Here is a 20,849-nt window from a genome sequence, read left to right as displayed (position 1 = left end):
GGTGCATTTTCTGAACATAAGCAAGAAGAAAAACCAAGGCATATATTTGGCTGATATCAGTGTTTTCTCATTCAACTGCAAACAGTATCAGGAAGTTCAAATTTAGTTGATCTGACTCCTTAGAGGTGGGGGGAACAAAAACACAAGCACTTGGCACAAACTGTTGCTTATATTATCTCACCCAGAAGATCTGCAGACCTAATGATTCAAGCAGGCTCTGAAGGCTTTCACAGGATTACTCCCATGAGAAAGGCCTTTTTTTTTTTTTGCATAAAAATGAAGAATCAGAACTCCAAATATATTTTAAGGGCCAGATTTCTGGAGAAAGATGGAGTGGCACTCATCTCCTTTTTCAAGAACAAGATTTTCTTTTAGAGAAGAAAGATTGCTACTGAGTAAACCATGCTCATCACCCATCTCATAATCCTCTCATACCTCAAAGCAGGTAAGTGCAGCAGCTTCATCCTGACCCAGCCCTCATCCTAAGTCTCCAATTCAAGCAGGACTCCAGGAAATTCTGGTTCTGGAGGCCCTCAGTTCCCAAAACCAAATCCCAAACTGGAGCAGGGCATGGTGAGCTCCCTCCCAGCTCTATTTAAAATCCACTAAATTAAAATGCAACTGTAGGGCAGTTCAGATCCCCCAGGTTTTGAACCTTTTAATTTTTTCTGGTCCATGAGTGCGACTAAAACACCAAATGGAAGCACTGAGTTCAAGTCTGGGCACTGCCACACACGCTTTCTGAGACTGCTGGCAAACCACAGTCTCTCAGGACCTCAGCCTCTCATCTGGCAAAGGACGGTTCCTTAATGTATAGATTTTGTGAAGATCAATTCTCTAGTATGTGTGAAAAGCAGCATTAGAGTATCTACAAAGGGACCTCGGTAATACTCTTGTGCCCTCAGTCCCACCTTATGGATTGCACTTTTCCTGGAGCACAGTGACCTTGATCCTGCAACCTGTGTAAGCATGAACTCACAGTTCAGCTGATTTTTTGATGGCTTGCAGAATCACTGCTAATTCATCCATCCCAGATCCATCCAAACACACAGCTGATGAAATAAATATCTTCTTAGTGCTCATATTATCACCCAGTGTTTTGGGGCCGGCTCGTAAAGGCGCTTATGTGCAACAATGCCTAAGCAAACCGGGCTGATTTAAGAGGGCTGAGGGAACACTTAGCTGAGAATTTCCTGGCTTCAGTTAGTTGCAGTCAGAGTGTTAAGATTATATTTCAGTGTCAGTATATTGTTTTTATTTCCTTTATTAAATTTGGTTTAACTTGCATTGACATTTTCTTTCCCTTGTTACTCAATCTCTCAGTTGTAAAGATCCTGTTTGCTGAATTGTTTTGCCATTTGTATCAAAAATAAGCATTAATGCAATAGGAATACTTAAGTTTTTTACCACTAAGGAGTGAAATCAAGCCCCAGATGCTACTGGCTGCTGCTAGATTTCCAGCCCAGCCTGGCCAGACTAGTCAGGAGATTTTGATTCAGAGGCAGCTGTACCACCAACACACAGAATTTGTTCTTTCAGGCCGCACAGTTACTGCAGTTGGGCACCACTGGCTGCCACCAAAGTCCAGTTTAAATTCCCCACTCCCTCTCACAGATGGAGCAGTAGTACTGTTGGCAACAGCACTGCTGTTACTGATTGCAACCATGGAAAAGCTTCACAGTGCCAAGTTTCCTAAAGACAACTTCGATTTCAGTGCACGCAGCATTGCACCTGTACGTGTTGTTGGGAGTCTAAGTAGCAGTGTGATGGGATTTCTTACTGGAATCTCACTTGGAAAAAAATCAATACACATTTAAATTACATACTACTTACAGTGGTACAACTCTGCTTTATGCATGAGACAGAATTTGTTCTGCAAAAAACCATTATTTTCAGCTTTCTGAAGGCAAAGGCAGTTAAAGTTTTCCAAGGAAGAGAGAGAAAATGTCCAGAACGAAGAGAGCTTTATGTGAAGCCCACAGCTGTTCTAAAGTACCTAGACTTTGTGTAAGTTAGACCAGCACAATGACCTTAAACACAATTCTGAGACAGTGCATGAGGCTTTGCAGTCACAGGATCTGCCCCTGTACCGTGGGAGGGGTTGTGACAGAGGGCTGTAGGTCAGGGTTATTGCACTCTCTGTCAAGGCTCTTTTGCATGCAGGATCCCTCTGGGGTCCAGTCCCCAGCTCCAGTATTGTGCAGAGGTGGAATCTGGCATGGGAGAGGGGTCACAGCACAGGGCATGAAATGCTGCACCGTCACTGGGAGCAGAGAAAACTGAGGCTTGGCATAACCTGTAAATTAGAGCATGGGGAGGCACAGCCAGGCTGGATGGAAATCAGACCTTCACCCTTCCAAGCAGCAGAGGACATGATTTAGGTTTTGGCCTACCTGTCTCTCCAATATTTGGGGAAGGGCATGACTTCCTGGCACAGGAGGTGAGTGAAAAAGCTTACACTGGCTGGAACCACCTTGTCTGTGCAAGAGGAGATGAAACATTGGCCTTATGCCCCTAGGTTTACCCAGATCACCTGCAGGTCTCACCGAGAGATTCTCCAACCTCACATAAATCCTCCTCAGTGAGAGAGAAGTCCAACCTTCCAGCAATGTCACCATTCACTCAGTGACATTATTTTGAAACACCAAACTCCAGAGACCTGTGGAGATGTAACTTCTCTCCAGAGAGTGGATCCCAAGTGGTCTTTACTTTATACAGGGCCTTGTTGTACATGTGAATAACAAACCACTGATGCAAGCAAAAAGTTCACAGTAAAACTGTCAATATTCCTCTCCTTCCTTTCTGTGCAGGGGCTGAACTCCCAGAGAGCTGCTGATCTCCTGCACTATTGATGCCAAAGAATAACCTAGAGAGATTGAGGATGCGCAAGGAACAAGCCAGAGCTTTGAGGTCTGTGCAGATATTGAGTAAATTGGACCTGTAGTTTTGTTCCCAGTGTGCAGAGATTACCCAATTTGCTCAGCCAGCTGTGCAGTTCAGGTGTTCTTCAGTTCAACCCAATTCTCAACCCACTAGGAATAAATCCAATGGCAGTCAGCATTCAAGACACTATAGTGGGAGTGGCCCATGGTTTTAAAGACAGAAAGACTGATGAAAGTTTACTTTATGGATATTTTCTGGCTTGTGAGGTAGGGAGAGGAAAGGGCTATAGTTAAAGCACAGCCAGGATTTTTAATGACTGCTACAGAATCAACTCCATGAAGGGGCACCAGTGATATGGTGCACCAAGCTACATGTGCATTAAGTGCCTCATCAAAGCTGCATTTTTAACCCACAGTGCAAACATTTGATCTGCTTCAGGCACAGCATTCCACTGTCCCATTTGCCTGAGATCTTGCCCAGATGAGCAAACCACAGCACCAGCCTCTGCTCTTTGCTCTGCAAATGCTGGCACCAGTCCCAGGGAGGCAAAAGTCCTGACACTGGTGTCAGGAAGCCACATGAAAAGGTGAAACATCAAGTGATCCTTCGAAAAGAAATCACTGCAGGTGCCTTTCATTCACCTTCTGCTTTCTGAACCTTGAGGGCACACTTGCTTTATGTTGCTCAGCTTTCCTTCCCAGCTCTAGAAACCTGAGCCTTTTAAAACGAAAGCTGCAACTCTAGTTCCTTCTCTTCCATCCAGCAGCTACAGCTTCCTGAGAAAGCCCAAATATTGCAGTGAAATTTCCAGGGTTGGCAGAGGTTTGTCTCTGGTCCAGGCAAGCTCCAACTGTGAGCAATTGCTGACGGGATCTGCACAGGAGCTACACGTGCAGATACATCAGCTTCTTTGGGTCTGCACCGTCCTAAGGACAGAGCTTCCTTTTGCAATTCCCATAAGAGGGTTTATTTATAAAATGGGGGTTTTTTTGCTAGTAAGACCTGCCAGGAGGAATTGCTGGTCTTTTTATGTCATGGTCTACAGCACTGATCAAACTGTCACAGACCCAAGGCACCAGCCCCTTTGGGAAAGGATTCATGCCACAAATACCCTCAGACGCTGCAGGAGAGCAGTGCCACGTTTATTAGGAGGGCAAAACTGTCAACATGCCTGCAAGGCTACTCCTGCATGTCCCCTGCACTGAAGATCATTTCCAACCCATTAAAGGCTTTTTAAGACCTGGACTCAGACCCAGCATGACCCTTTGTAGCACAGCCATTCCCAACACCCGTTGGCCTGGCTCTCCCCAGGGCAGCACTGGGAGGGTGGCAGCCAAAGAATGGGATTGGTTTTATTGCTTGGAGGGAGCTCTGGTGCCCCTACCCTGAGTCTTCTCTTTATAAAGGCCAGAAAATCCCTCCTGGTCACTGCAGGACTGAGCCCAGTAATATCTGCACGCAGCTCTCAGACACACACAGCCAAGTGTAGCCCAAACATGACAAAATTTGGCTTTTTCTTCCCCTTTAAAGAGTACCAAGAGGCAAAAAGGAATTTTAAAAAAATCCAGTTCTCAAGCAACATGAGCAAATAGGTCCATCTCCTCCCCCCACGCTTTGTAGAGCACCCCAAAAGGGAATAATCTGACCCATGCAGGCCTGGCAGGGAATTTGGGAATCAGCATGGCCTCTAGCTACCAAATTTAATGTAACATTGACCTACCCAGAGCCCTCCAGCACTGCAGATGGAGATTTGGTTCAGACCAAGCCTCCTGCTTGGTCTACCACAGCAGTCTAGCCATTGCAACTACAACATGCCACTTTTTCTACACTAATAAACCCATAAGGGCAGAGAAGGCTGCAGGGAAAATGAGAACTACCAGAGCAGAACAGTCCCTGAGTTTTTGTTTATCACAGACTAATTAAAAGAAAAAGCATACCATAACTCAACCCTTAATAATAGGTAACCAGATGTGTCATTACTTGACCATGCTATATTGCAGCCCATATATAAAGGTTATAAGATTATTTTTCAAAGCAATGTGCCACAGCTAAGGGTTTCCTAGCACTTTTATAACAAACTTAGCACCTGAAGGAATTTTACCTACCAAAGCTAAAGCAAGACATGGCTAAAGCTAAAGCACACAGTCCCTCAACCCAAAAATGAAAATGTCATACAACACTGCACAGTACACCATAAAACACCATTACTAGTAACAGGAGATGCTTCCTTAAAAGACTATTTTTTTGCTGGTTATAAAAAATGTCCTGAATAAGGAAAACAGTGCCAAAATGCCAGCAGTGGGCAGTTCTAATTTTTTTATGCACAGAGTTTACTCAGCCCCAGCCAAGCACAGACAAAACCCAATGTTTACAGAGGTAATAAAATGTCACAGTGTGAGCAATTTACCTGATTGCTAAAAGGATCAGGAACAAAAGTAAAAGGACAACACTAAAAAAAGTCCTAGGCCTAAATCCAATAAAGCCTGTAGGCTCCTAAGATGCCACAGAAATCACTGTTCATTACATATTTCTCAATGAGGGTACACTTCTTTATGTCAAAAACCACATGGCCAAACAACTCAAGATCTGCATGTTATTAATTTCATCCCACTGACAATCACTTTTCAATCCACCTGACTGACGTTTTCCACCCTGATCCTCAATCTCTCTTCTGTGGATTGAATTTTCAAGTGTCCAGCATTGACTGAACTCTCTCCCCATTAAAGCCATCAAGGACATCAAGAGGATCCACCCTGGAATGTGCTTGGGACTGATGGGCAATGACCACTGGAGGCTGCAGGTGGGCCTTCCAGCAAGGTCATAGCAGGAACAGTGCTGGGGACAAGCCACCCTCTGCAGTGGCCTTGTCTCTGCTCTACAGTGCTACTTCAGCCCCAGAAAGCAGCACTGCCAGCTGGGCAGATACAAGCTATGGGCAATGGAATGACTCCAGGACTGGAAATGGGAGGTTTGGCATGTCTGTCCCATGCAGCATGGATGTATGGAAAGAGATCCCTGCAGATAACCTTATTTTTGGCTTGGTGGTTTATTTAAGCAAAGTAAATAAACTGAACATATACATAGGCTTGGCTTAGAAACAAATAAAAAAACCACAATGGTGCCTTGAACACAAAAAACTGTTCTGACTGCTGTGCCCTGCCCAGAATCTCCTGCAGATTAAAACACAGGCTTTTCTTTCTGAACCATAATTAATGTTTTTGCAATATTGCCTCAGAGTTCGCCCCAGCCATCTGATGAATCTGACTAATAGAGGAAGATGCTTTTAACCTGTGGGCTGCCAGACAGCTGGGTACCTCCTTGGCCACATATATTTGGCTGTCAGGTTGAAAGAAAGGCAGCAGATTCAGGGTTAAGCACTATTCCTGTCATGATTGCCCTGAACTTGCCCAGTTAAATTGCAACAGCATGGGTCTCCATAATTATCTAATTGTTAGTGTTGTGCCTTTACGTAATTTATGATGTAGCATTAAAGCCTGACCTCTGGTTTGAGATGAAGTGCAGTACTGCTGACATCCAAGCTCAAATTAGTAGGTAAGTAAGCACCCAATTAACGATTATGCCACTGAGCTTTCATTTCAATCTGACCACACTGCTACACTAATCAGTTTTGTAAGCCTTTCACCTTCCCCATAACTAATAAGCATTTCTCCTGCTTTTTATGTCTGCAAAAGCCTTGTTATCTTCATAAAAAGCACTCCAAGACTGCTGCTTCCAGTAATTCCTGCATTAAGCCACTGGCCCAGTGGCATATTACCAGCTCTCCAGCCACCTGATCAGTAAAACCCAAGGCATAAAGCACGGGATGGTGACACTCTACAGCAGGGAAGAGCAGGGACAAAATCCTTGCAGTGTAGAGGAGCAGCCTTAGACCCAAAGCAGTGTAATTTAGTTGAGAATTTCGTCCTGCCATGGATCACACAGTTTCCCAGGAGTTTAAGGATGCAGGACAATGGGACTGAATGTCAAACCATATTTTGTCGCTGAATAAATTCTGTCATATTAACAAAAAGCAGTGACAAGACCTGAAGCATCAAATATCTGGAGTTTTAATCTCAGATATATGAATTACCTTGCACTTGCCATGAGATAGGAGCATGCATGGAGTGGCTTTGCCTACACAGACAACTCAAGCCATATGTGAGACACTGTCATGACTTGATAATAACACCCTGCTCCTTGAAAATCTGAGTTGCAGAGCTGAAGATCTGTTCCTCATGGAATGAGATTCCTGATTTTAGATAGATATAATAAGAAGCCAAGACTTGGGGCCTGAGCAACAACATCTGCAACTCTGCACGATGACCGAAGTCAGTGCTGGAACATGAGCCTATGGGGGGGAAACAAATCCCCACTTCACTGCAACCCCACCCTCTTCATCCTCTCTTCACCTGCAGTTTTCCAGAGCTCCTTAATCCCCAAAACTTCTGTCTTCAAGGCACTTGTAATGTTTTTCTTAGTAACTAGCTATTTAAAAATCTGATCTCAACAGTACAAGGGACAGCTTTGAAAAATCCATGTTTTTTCAAAGGAGGAAAGATTCAGTCAAGTGCTGCCACTGGGCCAGGCAAGCACTGCAAACTGTGATTAAATGTAGAAGTGAGCAGCAAAACACAATTCCAAACCAAGTGCAAGGAACCAGCATGTTTTGGATGGAAACACATGCAGTTAAAAACACTAGGGCATAAACAGGTGCAATAAGCAGTGTCAGGAGAAAAGTTAAAAAAATAGAAAAGAATAATACATAATTAGTGTCATGCTTAAGATTTGAATACCACATCAGGGAATGCAATATCAAAATAATGTTACTCACACCAGGAGAAAAAAAAAAGTAGGAAAAGCTGCACATTATAGGAAATTAGTTGTGTGAAATGCGTAAAAAAGCTGACAGAGTCACACAGCTATAGAGACTAATTTCCTGTTCCACTGTGGAGACAGCCCTGATCAGCTGGACTTAATATAGCCCTCTCCATGGCAGCTGGGTCAAATAGTGGCCTAAGCACTAGAAAATTGCCTGCCATGTGGGTGAGTTTAGTGCACAATAAGCTGTGTGGTAAATAAACACATTTAGCATGCTCAAGATAGGACACTCAAGAGTTTTTATGACACATATAGATAGATGCAGCCAGAGAGCTGCTGCAAATTGTCTGATTCAGGGCAATGCATTCATGTGACCCAGATTTAGGGGCCCACGAGCAACTTTCTGCATGACACCAAAATGTTGTAATAGGACCCACGTGTGCAAGGACAAAATACCATCACTTCCTCAAAACTCCATGTAGATCCAACAATCCTAATGGCAATGCTTTCAAAGACCAACTCCCAGCTTGGAAGGCATAACTCCAAACTCTTCTTGGTTAATAATGCCCCCAAGTCATGCCACAGTTTCCAGCAGCTTTTAAAAGCTGCCACCTCTTCCTGGGCCTTGCTCACGTACAGGGTGGTGCTGATTCTCCAACCCATCTCCTGTTAGCAACTAAATCTGCCAACTTACAGAACATCCTGTGCGTTTTTCCATGGCACTAATGAGCACCCCGGTGAATTAGGGACTGGACTGCCCACTCATCTCTTACAAATTACCACAGATTTAAAGAAGAAAACTATTAAGGAATCTATAAGGACTCGAGCCTGGGTTTTATAGCTACCCTTGCCCTGGCTGAGTCAACAAGAAGGCACTCTACCTGACTAATTGGGAGTCACTCTGCCTTCTGACATCCGTGCCTTCAGCTCTTATTCCAAGTTACTCAGAGGAGACTTGGGAATGCTTTAAATTATTGATAAAGATAGGAAACCTATCTCTGAAACGCCTTTGGCAAACTCTTAATATTCTGGGAGCTGGCATCGCAAAAGAGAGTGCCTCTGTCTCACTCGTGCTGTTGACATCTCTCACCCATTTACTCACACTGTAAAATTACAGTTTCTGATCATTTCCATACAGGATGGAAAGGCAAATGGAAAGTGCATTGTTTATAGCTCTGAAAGCTTCCAGGTAATCCATCTTTGGCACTGGAGTCTGCAAACCCCTCCATTTGCAGAATTTTCATTGATGACAGGAGCCCTCAGAGAAGCCGACCCAAAGTAGTCAGTTGTCATAAACATATTGGATAATTATCTTAATTATTTATAATAGCACCAGTAAGCAAGCCAGCACTGAAGACAGGTCCTGCCCTGGACAGCTCACGTTTTAATCAGACGTGAGCACAGCGTGCAAGACACAAAGCAGGGATGACACACAGGCTGCCAGGTGAGTTTATTAATATTTTAGAAAAGGGTTCATCAGTAAGGGAGTATTAATGTTTTCTGACCCTTTGACATGAGAGTGTTAAACCTGACCAAGCATCACATAGCAGAGATATTTTCTTCCCCACATATTTAAAGGCAATATATTCAAACGTGACAAAGCCCCACAGAAATCCTGTTATTATTTTCTTTTGATTCACGTAGTTTCAGACTGCTTTGGCTCAGGCTGTCCTAACTGTGTCTTCAGAGTTAGAAAAGCTGAGCAAAATCTCCTTCAGGGCCTTAAGAGAGTTTGGGACCAAGTTACCAAATCCAGGAGGGTTTAGGGCCTCTGCTCACTCTCAGTTTTGGTGGCTCAAGACATCATTTCTCACAAAAGGCATTGGGGGTCACACACAGGTATTAATTGCATCATCCTCTCAGAAAAAGCACATTGTTAAAGAGACAGAAAAGCAGCTAATGGGAGATATTTCACCTCCACATTTGAGAAGAGGAAGAGAAGAAACCCAACAAGGGAGCAAGAACCTTTTTACAGTCAGATGGCAACTTGGGGGTGTGCCTTGGCACTGACCTCTCTCAGATTTGCTCCCTTGTTGCCAGACACTGGTTTGCCTTCAATCAAGTTTCTTCAGGTATTACAACTAAAGAGTATCCAAAAATCTGCCTAAAGATGTAGTTGGCAATGTGTGTACATCTACACACACATACACATATGTACTACACACACACACAGTCTGGCCTTCCTTCATGAAAACACTCCTATCTGGGTAAGGGCACCTGACCATACTGAGAGCAGCGACAGAGGTTGAATTTGTCCTTAACCTATGGATTTTGCAAGTGCTGACTGCCAAAATGTGTTTTTTCAGCTGGTTGGTGTGCCGGTCGTTCATTAATCAACCATTTTTATTATCCATTAGTGTACATTAAGCTAAAAAAAAAAATGGATTTGGAGCAGGGATCCCATTCTTTTTGTCTTATCTAATTCTCTGTTCTCAGAGGAAGTTTATATTTTTCCATTTGAAAGGAACAAAATTACTGCAAAAGGGTCTCTCTAGCTTTCTTTTCCTCCTCAACAGCTGGGTCATCATCAGAACTAGCAGAATAATTCATAATGAGTAATTTGACACCTCTCTCTCCATACATTTATCATAAGTTGCTCACATTTATTTGTTACTCCAAATTATTAACCGTAGACTTGGTGCCAATAACTCCCAAAGGGGCATTACTGATACAATATATTCCTTATGTGTCCCCCTCCCCATCAGGAAATCCTTTCATTAAAGTCAGAGTGGGAAGCATTAATTACCCCTTATATAAAGGTAATAACTCATCATCTGTAATCATTCCTCAGAGACAGATGCTCGTGTGATGACCCAAACTACTGCAGAGTTTGAATTCAGTGTTGGATGCAGATGAAAATTCATTGAGAACAGAAGGAAGAACAGCTTTAGCTTTCTAGGGCACGTCCTTGAAAAAAGACATTTTGGTTGGATTATGGCCTTTTCAGGACTTCTTGTGTCCATAAGAGATCACTTCTGCCTTGTTTAAATGACTCAGGAATCATCAGAGCCTTTAAGCCACCAAGTGTGATGATTGCACTGTGTAGGCTATATTTTCAAAGGTCAGGTGAGACTTTAGTGGTGAATAAACTTCATTTTGGTCCCAAAGCAAGGGTGAATACGATCCTTTGGCAGTAGGTTATGTACATTTCCTTTTGTTACTTTTAATTTCTAACAGCACAAGTCCAATACACCTCCAGGGACACATTTCTGCTAAACCCTGAGGTCAATCAGCACACAACGAGAGGAGAAGACAGCCCATGGACACATCCATTGAGCCTCCAACCTTGTGTCTCCTCAGCAGAGGGACAAACATTGCTCATTTCTCTAAAGGACAGACCTCACTCCAACACTACCTTGGTGGTGCAATGAAAAAGAAACAGTCAAAACAATCTCTATCTAGAGCAGGTACGTTGTTCTTGACAGCTTAGGACAGCCTCAGGTACCTCCTGGTATTAATATACATTGAAAGCACTCACAAAATACCCCAGTAGGCTTGTAAACCCAAGACAAATATCAGCAAACATAAAAGAAACTGCTGGGTGCAAACCCAAGTCAGCCCATAGCAGATGGGTACAAATATAACAACCAAAGGCCCAGTCTAGAGACTTGAAAAATACAAGAGCTCACTGTCGTCTGGCCCAGACTATACGAAGGCTTTTAGTTATTTCAAGTTCAACAGGTGAGTTTAAACAACCTGCTCAACATAAAACATAAGGCTAAAAACCAGGAGTAAGCTAAACATATTGGCATTCTGGCACCTTATGCTGAATAATTCATACATAAGGTATTGCAGAAAAGAAACATATGCTTTTGGTCCTTAGTGACTTCTTAAGCAGAACATTTAAGAACCAACCTCAAATGTATACATCCAGGAAAAACCTCCCTGTGCAGAATGAAAAAAGATCATTAGAATTGCAGTCTGTCTCTCCCTTCAACGTTTCCCATGGGGATTTAAATTTCCTTATTTCATTCTGTGCTGAAACAAAAGTGAAACGCTTACAAAAATCTCACCCAGGAAAAGATTTAGGGTGTTTCTCCAGTACAACTGGGCTTACCTCGTTTTGACACACTAATGACAGATGTAAATTTGATGTATTAACAGATACAAAGGCCCTCCTTCCAAAAATGAGCACCAGTTGAGAGGTCCAAACTGTCTACAGAGTTGTCGCACTACAGTCATCAGTGCATCAATTCTCTCCTTGGTTGCTCTGAGTAGTCTCCTGCTGAGCACCATATGCATGTCTGATAGCTGCCATTAAAAATCATCATTGCACACACCAGTCCCTCAAACACAGTCGGTGGAAAATAAACTCAGAAACCCAGCATGGTAACTGCTGGCAAATGAAGACTTTTAGCATTATACTCAGCCAAGGTACACAGCTACTTTACTCTTGGCTAATGCTGCATCCTTTCCGAGACACCTAAACCTACGTGCAAAGTGACAGCACTGCTGCAGTTACATCTTTAATCACAGCAGTGGTTAAAAGCCAAAAGTAAGCTAAACATATTGGCATTCTGGCACCTTATGCTGAATAGTTCGTACGTAAAGTGCTGCAGAAAAGAAACATATGTTCTTGGTCCATAGTGTCTTTACTGTAAAATATTTAAGAATTAGCATAGGATGTATATAGTCAATAGCAGCCCACCAGTGTGGTGTCAGAGTCTGTCTGTACCTGCATACACTCCTTCACTGTATTGATACAGCACATATGTATGTATATCAAAGATTCAAATCCACTGAGCAAATGAATTGTTCAGGTTATTCAAGCCTTTTGAACACTTCTTTACAGTGGGCATGGATGATAACCCCCATGTTCTTAGGAGCACTACATGAAGCAATGTGCAAAGCCACTCGTCCTCTGCAAACACACAACAGTAATTTCAAAATTTACAACCCTTTGCAGCAGCCAATCTAACTTGTATTGCTTTACATTCACATTTAAGGCCATGAATCCCACCTCACCATGCCACTGAGATCAGAATCAGGTCCAGCATATCTGGAAACACACCCAGGCACATGCACTCGCAGAAGAAACCTCTTGGCATGTCGATGAAGAATAGACCTTCCAAAAAAACATCCAGTATACAGATGAGCCCTCAAATTAGTAGAGAAAGCATGACGACTTCAGCAGTGGTGGCTGATGAAGAGACACACACATACACACCTCTGCCACTGAGCGTGCTGCTAGGGCATTCATCAAATTAAGTACCAAGAGGAACAACACCTCTGATATCTCTTCATTTGAGGCTCCAGTAAATGAAGCACTAGATTAGGCCTGACAGAGGCCTAATGCAGCTTGAGCTTTTCCTGGTGTAATTAATTGGAACTTCGCCAGCTTGACAAATTGGAATGATGAATCTATCTTGTATGAATAGAAAAAAAATGCATAATCAGTCAAAGATTTAGTTAAGACAGCTTCTCTCTGACTCCCTGCCATAGCTAAATCCATTAAGGCGAGGAAACATCACTTTAAGAAAAGGCACTGCTCTCCCTATGTTCAATTTATAACTTTTTGTTCTTGAATTTAATGGAGCAGTCAACCTGGACAGATTTGACTTTGGAGGGGAGAGGAAGGGGGAGGTGGGAAAGGTTGTTTTATTTTTAGCATTCTAATCTTCCCTGCGCCTGGGTAGTCTGGGAAAGAAAATAGTTGCTTTGGTTTGAACATGCATTCCTGGGGTTGGATTTTAAATCTTTGGGGTTGCACAAGGGAATCTAATAAGAGCACCCCATACTTTGACACCAAGATGATTCTGTGATAAAACTTGCTTGTCAAGTTTTTCCCCCACTAACTTGTCTAATTGCTGGTAACATTTAGGCAGTAGAGGATGTGATAGATTGACTGCTCTGCCAGCAGTGCTTTTTCCTCTCTAATTACCATCTAGTTGTAAAGGCCCTTTCCTGACACATTTAATGGAGAGGCAGAGGGAAAACAGGTTTGCTTACTTTTAAAATACATTTTTATCATTCGGCAGTTATTTTCCATATATTTAATTTAAACCATGTGCTTCCTTCCTCCTTCCATCTCACTTGCTCAGCCATAAGACCCAAATTTTGAAGACTCAATTAAGCAGCTAATATCCCCATTTGTACTGGATGTTTAGAAAAACTTCACATTTCCTCTTCGAGGCTGTGGGTTGCAAAATAAGTTACTTACACGCGATGGGAGAAACGCTCGTTGGATAAGTGTGAGCTGACAATGATGGTTTTCATTTCAAGCAACCCAGAATTCCTCCCTGGCTCGCAGATGAGAAAAGTGCCAGGCAAATGTTTAGCTGACATAATGCAAATGACTGGCCATAGATTTATTTGACAAACAGTTGAGCAGACAGCCCTATATTGCACTCACTTGTACCCCACACAACCCCACCGGAGCCAGGAGGATTGTGCTGGCAGGAGCGAGAGCAGAATTAAACCCAAACACTGCGGTTCACGCATCGAGCCATTTGCTTTTGGCCACTGGCCAAGCTGACAGCCACATTTAAATAAGCCACCTGCTGAGTAGGGAGTTTAGAGAGCTAAGTGCTCGGGAGAGCTTTAGCCCAAAAGTATATTGAACTTACGCAATAAGGCGTGAATTGAAAAGACTTCAGCGACAAGGAGGAGTAGAGGCCATATTATGGTCCTGACCTCTTGTTCTAGGTCAGGTTCAGAACAGTTTTTGGGATCCTCCCTTCCTTGCTTATGCTACCTAAAATATATCAGACAGAAGCTCCATCCAGAGGACACCATTCCATATCTGTCACAAGGAGTGAACAACACAGAGCAATTTGTTACCTCTATCAACGCTATTGACCGGGAATACTTATGCAGAATACGTTATTTCCCTTCAGATATTGCTGTCATTTTATTATTCAGAAGAACTGGATTATCTGTGTCAGAGGCAGGAGTCCTTTCCCAGGGAAGCCATGATATCCCTCTCTTCCCACGCACTCCCTTACCACTAAGCCTTGTCTAAGTCACCTTGTCATCTCTTTCGATTCGGTTCTCACCCTCCTCGTCAGTTTTAACAAAGATGTCTGTAAGCACCTGGAGGCTGAAACAGGACCATGCTCTTTCTGCTGCTGATTATGTGTGAAAAAATAACAACTTCCTGATATTACCAATCCGGTGACAAAAACCTCTCCGAAGAGAGAGACCGAACAAAGTGACAGCAAGGCGAGCAGTTCTGCTGTTCCACCCCGTAACAACAGCAGATTGCAGAAGTGTTACTTGGCTCTTTCTTAGCCCCAAATTGCTCAAATCAAATCTAACCAAGTTATAGCTGCAAAGACCCCTGGGAGGGAGGCCTGCTTAGTGTCAGCCAGGACTCCAGCAGTCAGACTCTTTAACAACATTGCTTGTCCTCTGAACTTCAGAAGGTGCACTGAGGTATTTGAATCACCTACACTGATGCAATTCATATCCACACTCTTTCCTTATTTGCACTATTGCTGCTTAACTTTTCCCCTTCTCAGTCTTTGTTCAGAAAGCCCTGATATGGCCTTCTACCAGTGGAAACTACCAGTTTATTTTTTACTTCTTTACCCTCAAACTGTCACAAAAATGACTTCTGACCCGGTGGTGACATGGAGGTTGTCAAGTCCAGTTCAGCAGCTGACTCATAGGCCATTATTCACCCGACTGCCATTCCACTTTTAACCTCGCCAGCCTGTGTTTAAAATCAAGTATCCCCTTAGCTATGCTGCTAGGAAACACTTTAAGAGCTTAATTTAAATAAAAAGATGTTCTTTTCAGCACAGAAAAGCTCCTATTTAGATACAGTAGACAACAAGCAAATTATTTTAGCAGCGAAGAACTTGAACCTTAGCTCATTACAGTACAACGTGTCGTGGCACAAATTTTATGCAATAGGCATTTAAGAGTTAATGATTTGCCAATTTAACAGCTGCAGCGAAAAGATCTTAAAAAAATATTACAGAAACATATTTGTCACAGAAGGTCCCACTCCCCAAAGTGGGAGTCCAGGAGGGATTTGAACATCAGGTCATTTGTTTCTGGTCACATCTCAGATCCTGCCCTGACGGTGGGAACGACGTGCCCAGTGCTCAGCGCATCGTGCTGTTTGCCCTTTGCTTAACAGGCAGAACAACTGAGATCAGCAGTGGGTTGTTTAACCATAACACAGGCTGTGGTTGTGTCACCTCACACAGGATCACAGGAGGTCCCAGAGACTACAGAACTGACCCCTGAGCTATTTGTGCCAACACACCTCCCTGCAAGCCCACCTGCCTTTGCCCTCAGCTGCTTCTTGATGCAATCAGAGAAATGCACTAAAACATACAACCTGCAAAACAGAGGCATGAGTTTGGAACATCTGTGCCTGGGTTCTTGGCTCCAAAAGGCATTTCAGCCTGACAGAACAGTAGAAATTTGAATTCAAGTTTTGAGTTCAGTTTTTCTCTGTCTCCACACTGAATACATGATCCTTCATGCCCACGTGCACATCTGCCCCTTGTACAGAAGGTTCCTTTTTTACTGTAGAGATTTCAGTTCAAGCTTTGAGTTCAATTTTTCTCCATCTCCACATTGAATACCCAATCCCTAGTACATACACACACACCTGCCCCTTGTACAGAAGGTGTGGGGTTTTTTGTTTGTCTTTTTTAACTATCCTTTCTAGGCAAGGATGATCCATCATCTCTGTCTCTTGCTAGTCATGTCCCTATTACAGAAGATCCTGTTCCAATAAATGATTAGTACGTGCAGAATGCATTAAAATGAATTATAATAGCAATCTGATCCCCAGTGCCTCAGCAGAACCTTTCCATCACAGGTGACAGCTGGTTCCCTTGGGCTTCGCTCTGGAGAGAGAGTGCCAGACCTCAAAACTCAGTCCAATAACTTTGGATGAACCTGACCAAGTACATGGAACATGAGTTCTCCCATTGTCTCCAAACTGGGAGAGATGTACCTCAAAGGCTATTCAACAAGCTGGTGTACACAACCTCGTCTCAAATAAATGTAAATGCTTTTTTTCATATATTATGTGATTACAGCCTCTATCTGCCTATGGTGCTATGTTTTATTACAGGCCACCAAAAATAATTAGTTGGTGACCCAGAAAACTGATATATAAAATCCTTTTAATCACCAATATGGCTTTCAATTATATAGTGTAAACTTATTAACCTTTTTACTGCTGAGATTTGATTTATGGAATTCCAGCTGCATTAACATTACAGGAGGAGATAGAAAGTGTCTTGTATGATGTGTTGGGATTAACAACTGAGAGCTGGCTTTGCCATCACGGAGTCTCACAGAGCACAGGCAGCATCCTGTGAGTCCCCAGGGGCTCATTTCTATCTGAGCTGTGTGAAAAGTTTGGTCTGTGGAGTGAGACTGTGTAATTCCTGTCACTTCTTATACAAACCAGAACACACAGGCCAGTTATGGCTTTCAGGAGGAACAGAGGCTGCATTAATAAACAATAAGGGCAAAGACTGGGCTGCATTTGTACCCCTCCTTACTCCCACGGTCAGAAACACCTTTTTTCATTTTAACTGGACAGGCATTTTTCCATTTAGTTGTGATAGAACTCCAGAAAGTTCCCAGAAACTTATATATCGGTATAAGAGGGTTCATTGACATTTTCTGATCCAGAAAGCACATTTAATGCTTTGTACAAGGTTTTAGGCATTCCTGGTCATCTTCCCACAGGCTGTGTTCTACAGATAATACAAAGATCAGCAGCAGAGCCAAACAGGCCACAATGAAGCCCTGCTAATTAAAAAGCCAAATTGCTAATCTAAACTAGATGATGCATCAAGATCCAATAAGAGATACAGGCATCTAAAAGGTAAGTACTACCACATTAGACTTGACTGAAGGATAGAAAGAGCTGTATTTCTAGCCCACATATGTCATTTCATTCAAGCCTCAAGAACATAAACATAAATAATGAATCCTGCCATAACTTCCATTCACAGTTCCCCTCCTATTTCTTGGTGTCTCATCGTTTGTTGTTTAATGACAATAAAATGGAGTAGCAATGTTCTGTAACATCCTTTCTGCTGTGAACACCTAATTACCTCTTTTACAGTTTTAGAAGGAATAAGATAATTAATAGATTTGGGTCACATTTTGCAAATAAATATCAGTTTTCAATTTTCAAATCTGAGAAATCATTTCAAATCTTAGAAACCATTCTATATTTAACCTATTTTTTTCAAGAATTTTTAATGTGCAAGTATCCCCAAATGTAGCAAGGTATAATAACCAACATTTCCCACAAACTGAACCAAGCCCCCATAACAGTTGCTTTGGTTTTATTCTTCAAACTTGAAAAGCTTTGAAAGTCACAGTGAAGAGAGACAATGTGGGTGAGGCTACTTTGATAAGCTGTGCAAAATCCATCATCTGTAGAGAAGGGAAATGCCAGTATTTCACAGAGTCAGAGTGATTTGAGTTGGAAAAGACCTAAAGATCATCTAGTTCCAATTTCCCTGCCATGGGCAGGGACACCTTCCACTAGACCAGGTTGCTCCAAGCCCCATCCAACCTGGCCTTGAACACTTCCAGGGATGGGATATCTGCCATCATCTTTTTCAGGATTAAATGTTATTGAATGAGACACAGCATCCCACACAGGCCCTTCTTTGCCTCCAAAACAGTCACCTCTATTCCCTTTGTGCAGCCCTCAGGTCACTGGTTCTGCAGACAGGGATTTGTGATAGTTTACTGCAACCTGCACACTGGGCAAAGCCCCCCACACACCAAATCCTGACTGCTCAGGTCATACCTGGACATCCAGCAGATTTATCCCAGGGCCAGCTCTGCCATCTCCTTCTCCTCAAGCTGAGATTTCCAGAGCAGCACACATGTTACTGCCATCAGCTCACACCAGCTCCTCTGGGTGCTAATAAGGCCCATCACAGAGACAGCAAGATTTTTTTAGTGTATTCTGTGAAACAAGGAGAAAAAAAAAATCAATGGCACTACATAATCCAGTCAGTGCCTTTCTTTGCTCACAAATCTTCATTTGTTCAGCTGGGAAAATTATGAACCATCTAGAAATAATACAGTAAAGGCAGTCAATGACAATTATAACATAAAGACTAATAGGGATGGTGTGTCAATCTGGTATATTCTGTTCTGCTGAAACCCATTTATAATTTTTAATAAAAACAGTAACACTTTATGATAACTGGACATCATTTAATACTCAATTACTATGAAATTCCTTTGGAAATATATATTAAGCACAGTAGCTCTGTATTTATATCAGGAGGGTTCCTGGAGATTGATTTTATTACAGGGAACACTAGAGGAATGTCAAGTCCAACACCAGTGCATTCAATATTCCTGCCCTCTGGGTCAGGTATCCTTTCCTCTCCCACCCTGACATTTGAGATGAGTCCTTATCTATGTGGAGAGGAACAACATAAATTACATACATCTTGTATTTAAAAAAAAAATAAAAAGGAATTTTGCAACACAGGCTGGCAAGGCCTTCTGCATTGATTAACTGAGACATTTTTTAATAACAATACAAAAAGGTACAGATCCTAAACAGGCAATTTTCTCTTGAATGCCAAGAGGTTTCTGAACCCCAGTGTTTATAAAACAAGCATTATCCCAGATAAAGCACAAAACCCTTACACCAGAACTAACCTCAACTTACTGAAGATTTCTCCTAGCAAGAAAAATACCATAAGCCTTTTTCCTCTGCTTGCAGAAGCTTTTATACTGCAGCATCTTTAACCCTACCTTACCATTAGAGTTCACCACGTACATCTGAGCCCTCTTAACACGCTCAGCACAGGTGGGCTTAGTTACCCTGGAAAGCAAATGGGATCTCCCTGATCCCCTACAGCTGTCTGCCTCTGTGCTTTCAGCCCCACGTGTTCAGCCTTGACTCTCCACTGCTCTTTCCCAGCAGGCTGTGGGAGAACTTGCTTATCTCAGAGGTATTTTGAGGAAAAGCAAGAGGATGTGACCAGCAGAGCAGACACTGAACCCTGGCAGGGTATGGCTGGGCCCCGCTGAAGTCTGAAACCAGAGACACACATTTTGTTTAGCTACACCCTCTCTGAGCAGCAGAGGCAACAAAAATGGCTGAATTTGGTTTGGAAAATACAGTTTGGGGAGGCAAATCTGAGAGGCCATCTCTTCTCTCTGGATGTATCCACAGCCAGGGCTCTTCCATGAACGTGATCCCTACCTCGACTGCACACAAAATCTGTCACCTGAGGGTGGGATTCACTTGCTTCTGTGCTGCCCTGCTTGCTCTGCAGTGAGGACTAACAAGACTAGGCAAGGTTTGAAGGATGGCAGGTACTAGACACAGGTCACCAGAGTCCTCAGTTTGCAACACCACTCAGATCCAAAGGCAAATTTAAAGGAGTACATCTCTTCCCAGACAATAAATACTATCGGTAGCTCCTTAAGCAGCTTAGGAAAAAGAAAGTTGGAGGAAAGGGGGCATCCTAAAGGCTCCACTACAACTAACATCATTCCATTTAATCATAAATCATGCTTTGCATCCTCTGCTGGAACACTGTTTATCCCAGACCTCTGAGCAGCTTAGACACCTGGCACAATAGCCCATTAATTACTTCAGCATGGGAAATATATTTTAATATCTTTCTCTTTGATGCTCATTACTAAACACTTCACGCATTCCCAAATGCACATCAATGGTTTATTCTTCTTCCTTTTAGATGTAAGAGGCTTTATTTTACAGTTTAACTTTAATCAACATCTCCCCCAACCCTGTGTGGCATGCCATAATGTTACACCCTCATTCTGGGTCACCAGTTCATTTAGGAACCCAGGACAAGGTATTTATATTTTGCTGCACTCATGTTCTCATCCTGTTAAAGGTAATTACAACATCAAGTTTTGTCCAGTGTTTCAGCCTCTGAAGATGAAAGGTGGCATGAGGTACAATGGTAGCAGGTCAGCATTTTCAATAAGCATCCATCCGTAAATAAGTCCCTTAAAATATTGCAGCAGTGTGAGGGGAAGCTGCACCCTAATTGGGCAGAGTGAAAAGCCACAGGGCTTATAAATATAACACGTAGGTGATCTGTCTTGCCAAAAAAGAGGAGGTTCGTTATATGAAGGACACATTATCCTTTTCTCTTCCTATGATTCAGCATGGTAAGTAGTCATTCCTAATTGGCTTACAGCTTAGTATGAAA

At 42.7% G+C, this 20,849-nt stretch overlaps 1 long non-coding RNA gene across 1 annotated transcript in view; it reads right to left on the bottom strand.

The window, feature by feature from the left end:
• The window catches only part of LOC115307296, an 88,485-nt gene extending 69,893 nt beyond the window's left edge, over positions 1 to 18,592 (bottom strand). The window contains exon 1 of the long non-coding RNA XR_003915647.1: positions 18,446 to 18,592. This is a non-coding gene — a long non-coding RNA (uncharacterized LOC115307296). The remainder of the gene's footprint in view (positions 1 to 18,445) is intronic.
• Positions 18,593 to 20,849: the final 2,257 nt, after the last annotated feature.

This window comes from Manacus vitellinus, unplaced genomic scaffold (assembly GCF_001715985.3).
Source record: "Manacus vitellinus isolate BGI_N305 unplaced genomic scaffold, ASM171598v3 scaffold_16_pilon, whole genome shotgun sequence".
NCBI lineage: Eukaryota > Metazoa > Chordata > Aves > Passeriformes > Pipridae > Manacus > Manacus vitellinus.
The sequence above is the reverse complement of the archived record's forward strand: the minus strand, read 5'-3'. Positions and strand labels throughout refer to the sequence as shown.